The sequence below is a fragment of the Watersipora subatra genome, chromosome 7 (genome assembly GCF_963576615.1).
Source record: "Watersipora subatra chromosome 7, tzWatSuba1.1, whole genome shotgun sequence".
In the NCBI taxonomy this organism is placed as follows: domain Eukaryota; kingdom Metazoa; phylum Bryozoa; class Gymnolaemata; order Cheilostomatida; family Watersiporidae; genus Watersipora; species Watersipora subatra.
The window spans coordinates 28,754,423-28,773,189 of NC_088714.1; positions in this window are offsets into that span (position 1 = coordinate 28,754,423).

Sequence of the window (18,767 nt, forward strand, 5' to 3'; positions counted from 1 at the left end):
CTATAAACAGTTAGTATGGGCCAACAATCATTGAACTCGCTACTCGTTACAACTTTAAATCAAACAATCCTAGAAGTGTGATTCAGTTCTGATTCCAGGACATTGCTAAAGGAGTTACAGACTGCTGGAAATCTGATATGTTTTATGGATCATCCTGCAGACTGTCCATTGATCCAGATTCTCTTAAAGAGAATTTATTTATCGTTAAAGGTGTCTCACTCGATGCAGATTACAAGTAAATATATCAAGGTATCAACTATACTGACCCTGATGCCATCACAGAATGATTGTTCAGAGATGGTGAAAGATTGAGGTCCTTGAAGATTAAATTATCTTCCTTCCTATTTTACCATAATTCCATCTCACATGGAATAAATATACTATCAACTCATTGTTTATGTCATGCTGAACCTCTTAAATGATCGATCTCTCTAAAAAAACTTTCCATTGACCATTCAAATATAAAACGTTTATCTTCCAAAATGGGTGAAGTTGAGTATTTGATTTTTAAGTATAAGTTTAAAGTTATTTGTTTTTCTGAGAAATTTCTTTTAGCTAGACACGGTGATGATCATTTTACAATTTCTGGTTACAATATGATAAAAAATGATAAAAACTATAACCAGGGTGGTGGCTTATTATGCTATATTCACCAGTATATATATATATATAAATTTGATAAGAAATTTATTAAAATTTGACTAAGCAAAAAATTACTAAAAGTTTCATATTACACAAAAGGTGTGTAACACTCATCAGAAAAAATGCTTAGTTTAAGCATTTTATTTGCTTAGTCAAATTTTAATCAAGTTTTTACCAAATTTATAGTAAGCTCTACTTTAATATCAAGCACTTTAGGCTGACTTTTAGCCTACACTTTATTGTATATATATAGATATATATATATATATCTTTTACATATATATCTAATATATATACAATATATATACAATACAATATATATACATGTATATATATTATATATATATAAATATATATGGTTTAAAGTATGAAAGACAACTCTCAATAAACCGTATGCTGCACGTGAATCTGTTCCTGTAGGCGGGTAATGCAGCTAGTATAAATATATATATATATAAATAGAACTATATTTCCCAACTAGGAGGCTTCTATCAATATATAATCCATGTTAGGAGGCTCTGAAAAATTAGGAGGCGTCCAGGGAGCCTCCTAATTCTAGCAGTGTTTATAGTGCTTAACAACCCTATAGAAGTATTTTAAACATGATTCCCATAATTGCCTCATATATCTATATTCATATATATGGAAAAGAGGAGACAACTCCAACAAAAATGTGTAATTTTTTATCAATAAATTATAAACTCTAGGAGGTTCTTATATATGGAACTAAGAGGCATATATCAATTTTAAAATATTCTTACTTTTAATTGTTTTGGTATCGTTTCAGTTAATAGCACAATTTATTTAAAAACATATTGCAATAAGCTTATGGCTAAGCATCAGCCAATACAAGGAACTAGCAGCTATGTCGGATACAGTCAGTTTTGCTAATGTTCATCATAGCTTTATTAGATTTGAGAAATAAAGTTGTATATTAACAAACTACAATACATTACAATTTCTTTGCTGAACATATTTATGGTTTTGCAGACTGCCATTTAAGCACTCCCTTTTTTTTGCAAGGTTTCTCATTGATCTGCTCTTTTTTGAGAAAATTCACAATAATTGCACATTATGGTTTCAACTGATGTTTAAGCATGGCTGTAGTAAAAGTTTTAATAAGTCTATAATCGGTACAATTCATATTTTCGCTGCCATTGCATCCAGCCACAAAATAAATCTTTTTTTGAAACTTTGCATCCGAACGCAATACCTGAGAGATGGTTTTTTAGTCGAAGAATTGATTTTTTAAATTTATTGAGGTAAAGTGGCAAAAGTATAACCAAACCACAGTATATACCAGCTAGAGAGATTTGGCTGTTATAATGTTGCTGTGGCTGTTAGGACTATTAGTTCTTCACCCATGTAGTCTACTAGAGCTTGGTAGCAGAAGAATAACTACATGTAAGGGAGCACGTCACATTTGGTAAGTTGTTCATGTTATTTTAGTCAATTTACAGTTTATTTACTTGAAACATACAGTTGTAAAAAAGCAGCATAAATTTTATTTAATATTGAAATAGGACTAGTGTGAAAAAAGCATGTTTCAATTATTATAATTTTTAAGGAATGTAGCAAAGAACACGTTTGATATATTCTTTTACACTCGTTTATGTCATCCAACTGCTGATATTGTTCTGCATAAAAAAGTCAAAAAAGGTCAGCATTATAATACCATAAAAGAAAATATCAAAAATTTTTGTAAAATCCTAATTTGGACTTTATTATTGTTACACGAATGCTCAGTTTTGTAACATTAACACAGACACCCCAGCTGACAATTAATAGTTATTTTAGTGAGTCATTTAATTCTCCAACTTTAATCTATTTTCGGTTGTTATTATTATAATGATTTTTGATGTTTTTTATAATGATAAGTAAAGTTATTAATGTGGTTCTACCAGCAGTCAAAACTATTATTAGAATATCATGATCATTATGTTATTGTATTATTGTTATCATGAATAGTGAGAGTTTGTGTATTTCAGTTATGATTTTGTAAGTAATAGTAGTACATGCATAGGCATAAGCAAGTAAGTGGGGTATATGCAGCCTTTGAATTTTAAAACTTTTAGTATTTAGTTTGAATCTTGTGTAGTAATTGCGTAGTAATTAAGAGCCTAGCTGTTTTATAGAGCTTCAGTAGTAGGAGGCAGACATTCAAGTTTGCCAAAAAAACCTAACCAGTGAACTAAAATGTGTATTTTGCATTCATTTTGGTCTTTATATCCGTTTATGATATTTGAATTATTTTTTCATTTTTTGTAGAAACTTGGTAAGCATTATTACCAGTATATTCATCAGATGGCAGAGAGTATTAGGCAAAGTTGGATCTTCTTTTCTAGAAAAAGTATGTTGCTAATTACACGTTGGTTGGCATAACAAGTATGTCAAAATAATCAAGGTTTCATCTACCAAATTTTATAATATTTTTGAACATATACGGTAATTATAGATTACAAACTATAAAACATTATATTAGTAAGGTTGTATTTTGAAATGTAGTAATGTTTGACGTTTGGGCAAAGTTACTATGATAAGCAAACCTTTAAATTCACCAATACAAAATATACTGTACAAAGTTTTACTGTAACTAGCAAATGTATACCTGACATAAGAATGTAACAGCATGCCCAGAAGTAGTTTTTCTTTGTATAGTTGCAACTAATCAATGACGCTTTAGTTATAGATAACTGCAGCATGAGAAGCATTGATGGCCCACACCAAAGACTGATTTGCAGACATCAAATTAAAGGTATGTGATATTGCAATAAGTTGCTGTAAACTAGCACATTATACAAGCGAGCCAAAAATAAGTGTGATAATTTGATATAGCCATAGCTTCAGTAAGAAAAGTTGTCAACTTTTATAGGCATTGCATTATTTCAAACGCTTACATAAACCATTATGCCACTTTTGTGTTCTATTCATCTATTATTGGCAGATTACATAATATAAATGGCACAAACCAATCAAAGGAATGTAGCATAGCAAAAAGATTTAGTATTGCTCTTCTTAGTCTTTATGAGTCATGGTAGCAATTGCTAAGCAAGATAATGCTGAAGTTGCGCAATGACTTGCATTTAATAGTTTGTTAGAATTTCAACATATGGCTTTTCATTATTACCTCAAAATGTTGAAAACACACGATAGGAAAGGTCAGAACACTACTAAAACTCATAGTTGCTCAAACCTGAAATACAGTAGGTTTCATACAAATTGCAATACAAAGACAAAACAGCAAAACTATTGGTAAAAATATAAATAGCAATATATATTATTATTTTTGGCCCTCGGTATCGGCCAGAATGTATGCAGTTTGTTCGCTAATGTTAACAAAAGTTTTACTAATAAGCTACATAATTTGCTCAATTATTGGTGCCAACTTTAAAATTTAAAACAAATGTAGTGTTAGCACTTTTAGAATATACTACAAACAACGCAGAGGAATTTTTTGTTGCATATGACTTGAATTGAAAAGTTCTCTGAAAATGCAATTTGTATTTGCCCGTGTTAATACTTTAAAATGTCAAAGGGAGCTCATAATGAAGTCCACTTTAATATAGTTTCAAGATGCTCAAAGTTGTACGAATTTTATGTTGACAAACATTAACAGGTCACTCTGTACTATGGCTAGTAAGTATTTACATGTGTTTAGATTTTGCATTGATGCTTTCAATTAGGTAGTGTAGGAAATATATTTACATTAGCTAAATTACCAGCATGTGCAATACCCAGCTTTGTTTCCTATCCGTCACAAACATTTTGCCAATGCTTATAATAATTCATTGCCATTTTCAAATCTGATTTCTGAACCAAAGGTAGTTTTACCAGTATAAGAACATATACTTATTTTCCTATGGATCTACTCAAGGTTTTGTAGCAGCAAAGGCCATTGTTTTTAAGAGGTCTGTAAGAATTATTGTATTACTTATTTTGACATCCATTGGTGTTCGTAGCAAATATAATTTAAGTACAACTTGCATCAATAAAGTTATTATTACTTGTTTCGTAAAGTATTTGGAGCAAAATAATATTTTATGTGCACAACAAACATTTTTGCTGCAAGCTTACCAAAACAAAATAAAAACGTCTATTTTTATGTTAGATTTTAACTAAACATCATGTTCTATTCATTTATTGTTGTCAGTACTATGCAGTTATTGCTGTCAATGTTCTTTGTGCATTCTTGGTATACTTTTATGTTAAACTTCCAATGCATTAAACACTTTAGAAATAAAGTGTCCAAACAAGGATGCATAACATGAAATTTGTCACTGGCTAGTTTTGACCTATATCTAGCACTCTTTAGCCAAACGTGTTTAGCTTTACTAAAGAATTTGGTTGTGAAATTGTACATAAATTCATTGCCTGCATACATGTCAATCATGATGCCAATGCTCTTACTATGTGTGTTCTACTATTGCCTGCTTAGCTAATTTACTTTCTACTTCTTAATAGCCTCAGCCTCCCAATGAAATCTAATGTTGTTATTCCTATGCTTTGTAACTTTATAATAAAGGAGGTTGTGGTTTGGCAGCTCATTTGCTTTTCACTCTATTAAAAGTATTGCAGCACAAGCATAACTGCAGTAATAAAATCTGCACAGAATTGCATAATGTGGTCTTATTCTCCAAGGTCTTCTCACTAGCAGAAATCACCTATGTACTTATGCAATTGTGGTTTGTGCTTAAAGTGACTCATTCTCCTAATGTGAGCTGGCTTGCTATCTTCTTGCATGCTAGTCAATTGATTAAATAGATTGTAAGAAACAAGTCAACCTCTCATTCCTACACAACCTAAAGACTTATCACATAAGTTCAACCTTCTAGCGAGATTGTAGCCGCTAAACTTTTTGCTTTTTTCACGCGTCTAGCCATTTAGGGTTTTGCAGCAGCAGAAGAACAGACTAAGCATGCCACAATTGGTATATTTGTTTGTCACAATTGTTTTATATTACTTTTGCCAATTTTGTCATTGAATTAATTGTACCATATTATGGTGAAAAGGCATCATGAAAAGTATTTTACTTCGTCTCAATACCAATGCAAAAGGTTAGACCGGTAGTGGCCATTTTTGATCATTAAATCGAGCCACATTAAATACTATTTCTAAGCAACTTACTCATGTCATCAAATTGTGACGGCAAACAACAATGCATAGGTTTTCGCAGCTATTTCGAATTTGGATTTTACTACATGTACTTTAATTGCAGGATTGTAATATTGTCAAGTTAAAAAGGTCAAGAAACCCCAACTTTATAATGCTAAAAGAATGAAATTATTACTAATTTTCACAAAATGATAACTTTGTAATTATACACGAGGGTAGCTTTGTGAGATTAACCGACACACATTAAAATAATTATGGTAACATATAGCATGGTAGCCAGCAATTGATGAATATCTGCGACTCTGTCGATGCTCCTAACTTTTGTAACTTTTTAAAAAGCATTAAAATAATTTTGGATGCTTTTTATTCTGATTAGTAGTGTTAGCTGATTGATAGCACCAAACAGGCAGAATTATTAGTATACTACACTGCCCTGAGCAAGAAAAACGCCGTATCTTGATATTTGTAAATTGTTCAGCACAAGCACAAACGCGTTTTGGTCGAGCCTGGCATCAGTATTAGCAGTATTTTAGTTGTTTTTTCTGATTTATTATGGTGAGATATCCAACAATCTTTACCGGAAAACTTTTTTCGTGAAACTTTAAATTCAAAGGAGTTATTTCACTTAGGGCATTTTGTTTGCTTAAATTGACAATTTACTAAGCTGGCACTAGGCAATCAAAACGCCCTATCACAGCAGATAGGGCCTTTTGATTGCTTAATTAGACTGGTTTCTCATTGTTAGTTTGCCACAAGACCATTTGCCATGACTGGATTATCAAAGGATTACAAGTTTAAATTCTGATAATAATCCGCAATTAGTCAACAAAAGGATATATGTTGCAATTCCTATTACTCATCCAGTCAACACATGGATTAAAGCCCTGTAATAGCCATTCTTCAGCTCAAAAGTTAAGAGATGATCAAAGACCTAGGTATCCTTCAAACCTGATGTTATGAAATGAAAGGAGTAAGTAAAATAGTAGTTTTAATAATATCAAAAGCTTTTATTGAAAATAATTTAAAACAAACAACTGAGTGCAATAATGGCAGTATTTAAAAAAAGCAAAACCTTCCCATGGACATGTAATTAAAACAAATTTTTCATCAAATCTCTGAGTCGGATTTTTAAATCGAGACTTTTGTCACTGAGATATCGTCCTGTCATAATAAATATATTATGATAAAAATATAGCAATAAGATTGAGCACTTAGAAGTGCACTAGCTTGTATGAGCTGCCTTAAAACAACCAAATATATATGCTTCTGTTTCACTTCCCTTTGTTTATATACTCTTTGATTACATAATACTGCTCATAATGTCCAACTTTGTGTATGTTCAGGCCAATCAAAATGCTCTATCTGCAGATAGAGCGCTTTGATTGCCACTTTATGTGTGGTAAATGTGGATAGGGCGTTTTTGCACATAGTGAAAAGTGCTATTTCTGGTGGTCTCAGATATATGAAATTTTGAGACATGTTAGATCTCAACCTAACTTGCATATAAGCACAAAAAAGTGAATTTTTAAAAGCTTGTCAGATAGGGTGTTTTGCTTGCTTAGGGCAGTATAAAGTTATGATAACGTATTATTTTCATTGTAATTAACAAGTTGATGCATTTTAGCTGTAATTTGATACGGATTTAAACAAGAGGCGGAGTCATAAGTAGGTGACTGGAGCAAATGAAACCCTTTACATTGTTGAAGCTTTAAAATCTATGTTTCAATTTTGTAGAAGAATATCGCATGAGATAAAATGTTAGTGCTTCATAGAATTTCAGTAATGGGAGGTATGGACACGGATTTGCTGAAAAACCTAAGAACATCAGGCATCTTTTGCATCTATTTTTAATCTGCATAACATCTGTTTGGGCTATTCAAATTGTTTTGCTTATTCTGGTAGAAACCTGGTCACCGCATCCAAGCACTATATCCACCAGATGGAAAATGGTACGAAGTACAGCTGGACGCTTGCTTGAAGGGGGGTATGTTGCTGATTAACGGTTAATTTACACAAAAGCGCACCACATTAATAAAAGTTTTATTTCACAAAGTTTATAATAAATAAGATTACTATAAAACCTTTGTTTGAATGCCATGGCACTGCAGTTTTAACCCTTCTAATTATAGTGGCAAAAATTGTCGATTGTGCTTCATAATATATGTTCAATCTTTATTAGCTTTAACTCTATCTAAAAGACTTTTGTTATAGATTTTACTTTTCCAACACGTTAAAAAATAGTACTATTCAAAAAACTTAATGCATTCCTACTTTGTGCCTTGCTAAAGCAATGTGAAGCTGCGATCCCTTCGAATCTCGAAAAACAATGCTCGACCATGTTCCTTACTCTTACGAAACTATTACTTTGACCACCATTGGAGTCACTATTGGAGCTGCTACTTTAATTATATGTGCAATCACTAAAATCTTAATCCGTCATCAACAATCATCAATTATGTCATCAAAATAAGTAATTATCTGTTTTCATTTCTGGATGTACTTGCGAAAGCTATAATAGCACTAAATATTTCGAAAATCAGAAAGAACAAATGTTTCTTTTTATGTTGAAAAGTCCAAAACAAAAATTTTAAATTGCTTTGTGAGTTTAGGGTAATTTTACAGGGAAATTTTTGGACAACACTGTCAATACCATAAAAAGTCTTAAAGATTGTTAGTTATGTTGTCAACGAATAATAAAATTAAGTTACTACGCAAATGCCAGGAAATTCGCAACATGCACATATGCCAGTCGTCCATTGATTTCGCCTAAATGCGCATGCAGCGGTGAAAGGGTTAATAAAATATTATTTAATCTCTAATTGAATCTCCATTTATTTAAACGCCCTTCTATTAGACCTGCGCTATAATAGATGATGGTTAAAAATAGAACTCCACCGTTCAAGTGAACGTTACTTCTTTTGAAAAACACATAAAAACTATATAACACACAAACTAAGCTGTGAGCCAGTGATAACATATACACTGGGCGTTGAGCTTGCGAAATGCCATTGTTAACTGCTTATTCTAATGCTGTAGCATGTGCAAGAAATTTTAGCCTCAAATAGTAGTACAGATTTCATCGTATTTGCTAAACCGTTTTTTCATTTATGCCGAACTATCAAGGCCGCTTAAACAATAGAATTATTATCAGCCTGATAGAGTTATTAATTATTTCCATAGTGCTGCTTTCAAAGCTTCAACAAAAACACTGTGAAGCTTAGAAGTTAGAAAACTAGCTTCAATATGCATTGACAAAAGTATTAATTGCTATTGTTGTAAATGAGTCATTGTTAGTAAAAATTTGTCAACATTTTTCTATCCATCATGTCCAAAATTGGATCCAAAGATCAAAGAATGTTGAAGTCGCAGACAACTGGAAGTGGTTGTCAATTAAAGGGTGACACTCTAGTTTTCAACACTTCGAGAGTAGCACTCAAATGAACATGGCCTTCAAATTAAGATTCTACCTTATGTCAATTTAGCTGTATTTCAGAATGTTATGATATTGGAGTTTTGGGTCAAGGTTAAAATAGCAAACATAACTTTGCTAATATCGATGCAAAAAGATTTTAGTTTTAAATGAGGCTCTGCTTTCATATATTTGCAAATCACTAATGCATGAATTTAAAAAAGAACCCAAGGGTATATTTCTCCTTGTGTAGTAGCATCTAATCAAAAATGCATTCATTTTAAATAAGTGCAGAGTGACATACATGGATTATCAACACCGAAAAGTGATTTTCAGACATCAGATTAAATGTAGGTAATGCTATGATAAGTGGCTTTAAACTAACACAATGTACTAGGGAACCAAGCGTGATTATTTTGCTGTAGCTCAACTGCAGTGGAAAAAATAAAGAAGTCTAGCTTTTCAAGTATTTCAGCCAAATTCATTGCCTACATAAATGCTGACACTAGTATTTGTGTTCTGCTGTTGTCAGGTTACAAAACATATGTAGCTCTCCTAGTCAGAGGCATTTAGGTATCTAGAGCAATCTGGGCATTAGTGGTTTCAATGAACACCTGAACAATGAGTGTTTAACCACAGTGCTTGACCCCATAGGTCAAGTATTAGCCTAATTAATGACTCAATTAATAGCTACCCAGTCAGGTCACACTAAGCTTAGCAGCAATCGTTCTGAACATTGGCCATTGAGACTGCTCAATGAATGTTAATCCTGAACATTTCTCTAATAGTTTGAAGCAAATAGAAATCCAAACTGCTCTATCGCATGCACACAAGTGGCACACTATGTAGTTTCATAATTAGCTACTAAAGTAGTATATAGAAGTGGTCATCAAAGTACCTTCTACAGTATATGTGTGTTTTGAATAACAAACCATCAGCTAAGTATTATATTACTAAATGAGAAATGACACAAGCGAGCATTTATGTCCTTATTGTTCACTTGTATCTGAGAAACCGTCAATTCTGTTTTGACTTGCCGCACATAAACCAGCTTATTTAACTTTTGAATGGAGCTGAGCAATGATATGTGATTCATCAAAACCATAGCTTATCAGATTTTTTATAAATGATAATTCACATTATTTACTATTTCAGTCAGCAGAAAACGGTAAAGTGCAGAGGAAATAGCAAAAATTGACAAGCACTGGACTGAAAAATCAGGCAAATTGCCAACAAGATCGGTGTTCGATGCTATACACTCAACGCTGCCTAACAGAAGTGTTATAGTGATTCGCGCTCGAGCCAACAACTTGCTAAAAAAGGCTGCGAGAAAAAATGCCAGCTGAATTTTTTATGTTGTTGAACCTTCTTATTATCATTGCGTTCTATTTGTCAATAAATGTGCTCTTTTTGGAGACTAAAAGAGACCAACTTCGCAGTAATGCACTTGTATAACTATTTTGTATCAAGCAGTCCTAGCTATTATTTTATGTACAGAAAATGCGCATAAAACAATGACTATGATAGATAATACAATACCGACAATAGATATTATCTGTTGTACTGCACTGTACACTGTGATGCATTATTCAAGAAACAAGCTCTAAGATAAATTATAATAATTTTTTTAAAGAAAAACCAAATATAAGGAAATATGCCGCAGCAGCCAGTCTACTGACAACTTACTGTCAAACCGACAAGCCCAAAAAATTACTTAGAATGCTGTGCTTGACTAAAAACAATCAGAAATCATTAAATCATTTTCCAAATTTAAGTGAATGTGTCTGAGTAGAATGTTTTGTCAATTTTTTGACAGTTCAGGGCATTATTATTACTGGTAAAATGTGAATAATAGCACTCAGTATTACTATTGATCAATAAAACCACCCAAAGTCAAGAGATCTAAAGTTAGAAAAAATTTGGTACTGTGCTGGGTCCAGCCCGATTGATCATTGCTAACAATAAATTGCAGTAAGAAAGAAGTTTTGAAAAGCGAAAATGCCCTCAAGATAGAATGTTATTGTATTTTTATTGGCTCTCTATGTGACATTATTTTTTCCCTGGGTTCTACATAGACACAATGGGCTTGTTTGGAATCTACCCAATTTATGGTGCTGTGGTATCGCGCTGGTTTTGGAACCTGACTCTCCAGGTTCCATTCCCGAGTGGGGAAATATTTTTACATAACGTTCTAAGAGTGGCTTAAGATCAATAGAAAGACATTGCTGTTATTGTATGTTAGGTTGAGTAACTAAGTATGTTGTGCAAGTAAGTCATATTAGTACTGTAGATAATATGCACAGCTAGGAAAAATGTGTGTGTTTCATTTTAGCAATCACAGTAACTATCAGAGTTGCGTCCATGCATTTTTTCCAACTAATTTTTTTAAGTTTTTGTATGCAGTGCAGCGGCGATATGCGACTGAATAAGAAACTATAACATAAACCATATTTATAAATATTGAGTTACATTATTTGTTTATTTTAGTGAGCAGAAAGTTATGCAGCCTAAAAGAAAATTGAGAGTTCAAAAAGCCATGATCGGAAGATTTAGGCAAACTACCAAAAATGTCAGAGCTGTATACTGTTGAAAGAAATTGGTGTTTGAAAATGATAATGATGACTTATGCCCGAGCCCACAACTTACTCAAGAAGCTGCAAAATTAAACTGGTAGCAGGGTCTTCTTGTTGTTGAGGCTTTTGTAATATCGCATTAAACTTGACGTCTGAATAAATATACTCCGTTTGGCGACTAAGCAACAACCATTCTATGGTACTTGACTAGTTGAATTTTTTGGTATCAAGCATGGTGGCTGTTGTTGTTTTATATACAAATTTATTGAATCCTACCTTAAAGTTTAACGTACTATACAACATGTAAGTTTTAACAACAATTAAATTATTTCAGAAAAAAATACTTGGAAATGTGCAACAGAGGCCGGTTTGCCCACAACTAATGATTGCTCCAATAGGCACAAAAATAAAGTAGATTCTATAGTAAAATGTTGTGAGAGTTTTGAGATAATTTTGTTACTTTTCTGATATGTCATAAGTCAGAGAAGTCATTATGCATATAAGTTGCTAAAAGAGAACAAGGTTTTATGGCTTCTTAGCAAATGTGTGCAAGTTATGCTATCTTCTTAACATAGTACATAATCGATCATAGCCTTCTGAAGTATGTGCACTGTGTACGTCATATAGGTACTTCTAGAACCTAAATATAAGTTAAATAGCTTTTACATATGTGAAAGGTATATCGCTATAAGATACAAGTTGTATAGTTTCATGCAACCTTCTGACTAGTATATAAATTATAGTTGTTAAGTAACAATAACAGATAAATAAGTTATAGCAACCTACTAAATAATATATAAATAGCAGCAGCCTCTTAAATAATATATAATTCATAGCAGCCTCCTAACTGATATATAAATAGTAGCTACCATCTAAATGAAACTCAAATTATAGCAAACTCTTACGTGATCTATAAGTCATAGCAACATCTTAAATTCTATGTAACCCATAGCAACCTCTGCAATGATATGTAAATTATAGCAACCTCATAAATGATATATAAATAGCAGCAGCCTCCTAATTAATATATAATTCATAGCAGCCTCCTAACTGATATATAAATAGTACTGTAGCTACCAACTATATGAAATTCAAATTATAGCAGACTCTTAGTTGATCTAGAAGTGATAGCAACATCCCAAATTATGTGTAACCCATGGCACCTCTGCAACGATATGTAAGTTATAGCAACCTCCTAAATGATATATAAATAGCAGCAGCCTCCTAATTAATATAAAATTTATTGCAGCCTCCTAACTGATATATAAATAGTAGCTACCAATTATATGAAATTCAAATTATAGTAAACTCTTATGCGAACTATAAATCATAGCAACATCCTAAATTATATGTAACTCATAGCAACCTCTGCAATGATATGTAAGTTATAGCAACCTCCAAAATGATGTAAAAATAGCAGCAGCCTCCTAATTAATATATTATTCATGGCAGCCTCCTAACTGATATATAAATAATAGCTATCAACTATGGAAAAATGAAATTATAGCGAGGTCTTAGGTGATCTATAAGTGATAGCATCATCCTAAATTATATGTATCTCATAGCAGCCTCTGCAATGATATGTAAGTTATAGCAACCTCCTAAATGATATATAAATATCAGCAGCCTCCAAATTAATATAAAATTCATTGCAGCCTCCTAACTGATATATAAATAGTTGCTACCAACTATATGAAATTCAAATTATAGTAAACTCTTATGCGATCTATAAGTCATAGCAACATCCTAAATTCTATGTAACTCATAGCAACCTCTGCAATGATATTTAAGTTATAGCAACCTCCTAAATGATGTAAAAATAGCAGCAGCCTCCTAATTTATATATAATTCATAGCAACCTTCTAAATGATATATAAATAATAGCTATCAATTATGGAAAATTCTAATTATAGCAAGGTCTTAGGTGATCTATAAGTGATAGCACCATCCTAAATTATATGTATCTCATAGCAGCCTCTGCAATGATATGTAAGTTATAGCAACCTCCTAAATGATATATAAATATCAGCAGCCTCCTAATTAATATTAAATTCATTGCAGCCTCCTAACTGATATATAAATAATAGCTATCAACCATGGAAAATTCAAATTATAAAAAGGACTTAGCTGATTTATAAGTGATAGCAACATCCTAAATTATATGTAACTTATGGCAGCCTCTGCAATGATATGTAAGTTATAGCAACCTCCAAAACAATTTATAAATAGCAGCAGCCTCCTAAATAATATATAACTTATAGCAGCCTCCTCACTGATATATAGATAATTGCTACCAACTATGTGAAATTCAAATTATAGCAATTTCTCAAGTGATCTATAAGTTATAGCAACATACTTTATTATATGTAAATCAGAGCAGCCTCTCAAAGACATAAGTTATAGCAAACTCCTAAATGATATAAAAGTTACGACAAATTACTAAAGGGTATGTAAGCTATGCCATGCTATGTAATGTTTCCATTGTAACTATTACATAAGTTACAATGGTAACATTCTAATTTATGTGTAATTTGTAGCTATCTGCTAAATGGTAATCATTATTTTTGCTTACTCATTGAAGTATGAATTATTTTACCTTCAAATTGATATGTAATTTACAACAACCATCTAGACATTGTCCAAGTTTTGACAGTTTTTTAAGTATGCACATACACAAATTATGATAAGGCAATGAATATATAGTGTATGATACCAAATTCTCCTAAAATTTCCATAAAAATATATAATAATTAGGAGGTGAATAAATATATATATATCTACAATGTAAATAAATTAGACCATATAGGAGGCTTACCCTTATATATTTGCGTTAACTCCTAATCCCTTATATTTCGAAACCTCCCAACTGGTATATATTTATTCAACTCCTAACTCTGGAAATAAGGGTATATATATATATATATATATATATATATATATATATTTATACTAGGTGCATTACCGGCCTACAGAAACAGATTCACGAGCAGCATACGGTTTATTGAGAGTTGTCTTTCATACTTTAAAACAACTCAAAATATGCAGTCTACTGAAATTGTTGTCCTGATCAGAGTATGCATGCACATATACATGTCAATGTTGGGGGAACAATGAAAATCTGCAATGTGTCTTACAGTTAGATGCGTGTAAAATCTAGTAAATATTCTAGATTAATGTGTCTAGATTCATGCATTCGTTCATACCCGTCTATATTTGCAGTTGACGATCGCGCACTTTTGCCGCTGATCCCCCGCCTCGGCTGACCAGTCTTTACCCGCCGAGCAGTTGACAATCGCGCTCTTGCACTCGCCTTGCAATCACCTCCCACTCGCCTTGCAATTAATCGCCTCACACTCAATCGCCTCACACTCAATCGCCTCACACTCGCCTTGCAATTAATCACCTTGCACTCACCTCGCAATCAATCACCTTGCAATCAATCACCTTGCACTCGCAACCAATCATCTCACAACCAATCGCCTGGCATTCGCAGTCAATCGCTTAGCACTCAAACGCTTTGCAATCAATCGCCTCGCACTGGCCAACTCATTCATCCGGAAAGTCGGGCCTGGAGACTTTTGCTGCACTCGGGGCGAAAAAGGTCTTCCGCGCATCCCCGAGTGACGCCACTGCCCCAAGCTTAGCTGTACTACCCGGCATTGCCTGGGTAGTTAAAAAAGTATTTGCACAGAAAATTGATTTGCATTTAACATAGAAAAACATTTGCCATTCTAACTTTCAAACTAGCTATCATGAAAGAAGTGTTTTGTGTAGTTGAAATAAATTAAGAGAGAAAATAAAACAACTGTAAAGGTTTTCAAACTTTTTCAAACAATTACAACTTTTAAACTTCATATCATGAAAAAAAGATTTTGTGCAGGACAACTGAGTTAAAAATAAATAAAATAACTGTAAAGGTTTCCAAACCAATGTAAATTTAAAATTTCATAACTTTCAGCGACCTATATCTTTTGATAACGTATAGTGGAACCTAAGTTCTTGAACATAATCAGTTCCAGAAGGTAGTTCAAAAACCGAGTTGTTCGAGATCTGAAACAAGTTTTCCAATTAAAACAAAATAGTATAAATTTTAATCCGCTTCAAGATAAAAAAACAACTTCGGTAAAGCATTTTTCAGCATTTTACACCATAAGCTGTACTTGTACCTGGGTAATAAAAAAGTATTTGCACAAAAAATTGATTAGTATTTAATATATATAACAACCTTTGCCATTCTAAAATTCAAACTACATAGGTAACAAGAAAAAACATGATAGGTAACCTATCATGAAAAAAGTGTTTTGTGTAGTTAATATAATTTGAGAGAAAATAAAAACTGCTGTAAAGTTTATCAAACTCTTTCAAACAACTAACTTTCAAATTTCATATCGTGAAGAAAAGGTTTTCTGCCAGTCTAATAAATTAAAAAAATAAAACAATTGTAAAAGGGATCAGATGTAAATTTTAAATAATTAGCAAGTAATAGCTAAATTAAGTAGGTTTTGCAACAATTACATGTACAATAAAATATGATACGGTAATGATACAATTAATACAAACTGAGAAAACAAAATAAAATTCATATGTTGAATTAATAGTAGCAATTCTTGCATAAAAGTGCGTGGGTATAAAAAAGTTACTGTCCCACCAGAAACTATCCATCAATTCTTTGAATACGACGATACTAAAAAATATGACAGAGTACCATTGTATTTTGTAGTTGAAATTTTATTAGAACAATGTCTGACAAAAATGGTTGAATAAAAGAAGAAATATTAATAATAAAGATTGGAAACTAATCAAGTGATAATGACAGTGATATAAATAAGGTTTAAACTTCAAAAACGATACTCAATGTATGTTTAAAAGAATGCAAGTTGAAATAATAACAAAGATGAAACAAACTTTAAAAAACTTATATTATAAACTTCAAAAGCCATAAGAAGTTTATAAATGTAATAAAAGATTTTAAATTTACATATCTATATATATTTCTTAAAGTATGTAAATGTATGTAAATATAAGAGAGTGGAGAATAACTGATACTTGCAATCTTACACGATAAATCTTACAGTAATCTTACAAATGTTTGTTGTAAAATATGAATTTAATTACGAAAAACTAATTGGTTAGGCTTAAAAGGAAAGATGTGTAAGCTAATACATTTAGCTGTACAACCCAGCATTGCCCGGGTAATAAAAAAAAACTGAACAGAAAATTGATTTATATTTAACATATAACAACATTTTCCATTCTACTTAAAACAACTGTAAAGTTTTTCAAACTTACTTGTCAGACAGGTTTTAAACTTCATATCATGAGAAAAATGTTTCGTACAGGTCAAATAAATTATAAAAATAAAACAACTATAAAAGAGTTTAGATGTGACAGTAAAATAATTAGCAAGTAATAGCTAAATTGAGTTTGTTTTGCAACAATTACAATATGAGCTGATTCAGTATTGATACAATTAATACGATCTGAGAAAACAAAATAAAATTTGTGAATATGTTGAATTTATAATGACAATTCTTGCATAGAATTGTGTGTATAAAAAAGTTACTGTTCCACCAACAGCTATCCATCAAAACTCTGAATACGACGATACTGGTACTACGATATGTTATGTAAACATAAAATATTGTAGTGTGTCTTTGTCTTATCAAAGGTGAAAGAATCTAGATGCTTTTCCTACTCGAGGTAATACAATTGTCCGCGTGAAAAGTAGTGACCTTAACAGCGATTTAGCAATTGAACCTCAAGAAAAGCCAGAAATAGAGGTTCACAAAAAGGGCCTCATGTTTCATAGAGTTAATAAAATTTAATGGCCAAATTCTAATATTGAGAGAGTCTATTGTTGATATCGTTTTGCCGAAAACAAATTAGCCCTAATACGTTGAGGACAATAAAGCATCGCGTGTCATGAAACTAAAATAAAGCCATAGAGTTGTAATTATTACGGCAATTTTGTGTGAAAACGGCAAACGATGAATAGGTTATGTATAGATGCGCACTAACCAGGGATTCCCGTTAATGAGCCCTAGATACTTAGTAGCGGCAAATAGTCCGAAAAGTACGCTACTCTATGAGACAGATGCTCAATCACACACTCACGCACGCACGCTCACTCACACACACACACTCACACACACAGACAGACAGACACCGATTGCCGATTATATAGTTGATGTTTGTTTGTTTGTATATATGTTGATACATATATGTATATATATATATATATATATATATATATATGTATATACATATATATATATACATATATATATATATATACATATATATATATGTATATATGTATATGTATATATATATACAATATATATATATACAATATATATAGATACAAACAGGACAGATAGCGCAGTTTGTAAGGTATATGGACAGTGATCATTAGGTCCTAGGTTCAAACCCCATCAACTGCACCCTTCTGGCGGTCCTTAGACAAAACCCTTGTTTGTAAAACATCTACAACCTCTATGATGAGTGCAATAACCAAAGCCATGCCGGCTCGGACGTCGCCCGGTCAAACAAGGTCAGCGCTGCCTGTAGCTGAACCAGAACAAGGCAGTGAAAAATAGGCTACTGGTTCAAAACGGATGAAATGGACTCGGACTGATAACACAGACCTCATGCAGTGCTACTTTATGAGTGAACCTCCAAAATGGGGCTATATGGGAAAGAAGCGTCAACTGTGGATAAGCATGTGCCCTGAATTGCCACTAACAGCAATGCAACTTGTAGCTCAGAAAAGTAACATAATCAAGCAGCACCTCATATCAGAACTTGAGGTAGATGAAATTAGGAAACAGTTCACCCAAGTAACCTCGACCAACTAGGAGTGCATATTAACACACATCGTCACACATAAACGATTTTGTGTTGACACACAAGTTGAAGAAGACGTGCACTTTGACCTTGACCTAAGGGTGAAGGAGCTTGTGGAAAATATCATCAACAATATGCCAGCTGCTAATGATTATGGAAGCTGGGTACCACTACGGAGAGTTAGC